The 1,898-nt window shown below is 36.0% G+C and overlaps 1 non-coding gene across 1 annotated transcript; it reads left to right on the top strand.

Moving 5' to 3' along the window:
• Positions 1-596: 596 nt before the first annotated feature.
• On the top strand, positions 597-703 carry LOC140851374 (small nucleolar RNA R71). The gene has a single exon (XR_012134127.1). It is a non-coding gene; the product is annotated as a small nucleolar RNA R71 (small nucleolar RNA).
• Positions 704-1,898: the final 1,195 nt, after the last annotated feature.

Genomic DNA, 1,898 nt, shown 5'->3' with positions numbered 1-1,898 from the left:
CTAGGTTTTTCTCTAAAGAGATAATTTTTTTGTCATTATCATGGAAGCCTGGTGGGTTGTTCATCACTGGGTTGGACCTTAGATTTTACTGATTGAAATTTGGATTGCCTATATTAGGATTCTGAGACCATGAGAAATTCGGGTGATTCCTCCAACCTGGGTTATATGTGGGTGCGTAAGGATTGTTCAATGGTCCTTGATAGGTGGCATTCACCTGTGCACACTCATTCGAGTAGGAACATTCTTCTAAGACATGGTCTAGTGCGTTGCACCCTTTACACATGGGTGCAGATATTTGATTTACATTGGCTGGTCTCTGTAATTCTAAGGCTTCCAATCTATATGTTAAGGTTACAATCTTGGCCTCTGATGCTAGGGTTGGTTGAATTTGATGCATTCCTCCTCTTGAAAGTGTAGCTTTATCAGGTTCCCTAGTTGTTTCCCACTGTAAATTTTTCTCGGCTAGGTCTTCTAAGAATTGCCAAGCTTCAGTAGTTTCTTTGTCCATAAATTGGCCTTGGCACATGGACTCTAGCATGGTTCTTGAGTTTGAATCTAACCCCTCATAGATGATCTGGCATAGTCTCCAAGTTTCTATTCCATGGTGTGGGCATTGGGTCAAAAGATTCTTGAAACAATCAAAGTACTTCCAAAATGATTCACCAGCTAGTTGGTAAAATTAATTTATTTCATTCCTAATCTTAGCTATTTTATGATGGGGGAATACTTTTTCAAAAATATTCTCACAAAGCCCTCCCAGGTGGTGACAGAATGGTTTGGCAGACTATAAGGCCACTTCTTAGCATTATCCTTAAGGGCAAAGTTGATTAATCTAAGTTTGACCTCATCCTCTGTTAATTGCAGTTTCATGGTTGCACATACCTCCTCAAATTTTCTAATAAATATATAAGCATCCTCTAATCCTGTGAATTTTGGAAGCATATTTATGATTTGAGGTTTGATTTCAAAATTGTTAGCTGTAGGTTGTGGCAACCTGATACAAGATGGTTGGATGGAGCCAACTGGATAACACAAATCCTTAAGGGTCATGGGTTGGATTGGTTCAGCCATTGGAACAACAGGAATTGACTCAATTCTAACTAGACGACCCGACACTCTTCTCCACACACGAGGTGTACGGTTCTCAATGTTTATACAATTTTTTTTTATAAAAATTTTTATGTATAAGAAAAAGAAAGAAAAGAGAAAAAGTTCTAAAGAAAAGATCCTAAGGAGTCCTAAATCTAAAGAAAAGTAACCAAATTAATTTAAATTTTAATAATTTTTTTTTTTATTTTTCAAACAAGTAAAACAATAAATTAAACTCAATCTATCCTAGGGTTAACCTAAATCTAGACAGCTCCTAACTGTTCCAAGATGACCCTTCAAGCCTTCCAAGTGGAGATTGATCAACTAGTTAGCCAGGTAAGTATAAGAGGTGGGAGGTTCACTCATCGTTGCCTTTCTAGATACCAAACGAGTTGGCCAGGCCAGCAACTGAACCAATTTAACAAACCACCCTCAAGGACTTGCCTAGACACCAACTAATCAAACAACTCAAACTTGGTAGAACTCTTAGGGTTCCTTGTCCTATTGAGCTCGAATTCTTTAAGGTTGACGTCTAATTGATTTTAAGATTAAAGGTCTAGGTAATGCAATATGATGGAGATGGTTTTTGGGCTAAAGAAGGGTAATGAAATCCCCATCTTATCTTGTTAATGGGTTGATGCCCTTAGATTAATTATGAAAATGCAAATGCAAATAAACAAGATGACCAAGAATGTAAAAAATTTTAATTTAGAATTTTTTTTTTATTTTGATATTTTACTTCACGATTATGAAATGTCTTTTGTTTTGTTTTTTTTTTTTTTTTGTGATTAAGTAAATTCAAATGATTA

Source organism: Elaeis guineensis, chromosome 8, assembly GCF_000442705.2.
Source record: "Elaeis guineensis isolate ETL-2024a chromosome 8, EG11, whole genome shotgun sequence".
NCBI classification, from domain to species: domain Eukaryota; kingdom Viridiplantae; phylum Streptophyta; class Magnoliopsida; order Arecales; family Arecaceae; genus Elaeis; species Elaeis guineensis.
The sequence above is the reverse complement of the archived record's forward strand: the minus strand, read 5'-3'. Positions and strand labels throughout refer to the sequence as shown.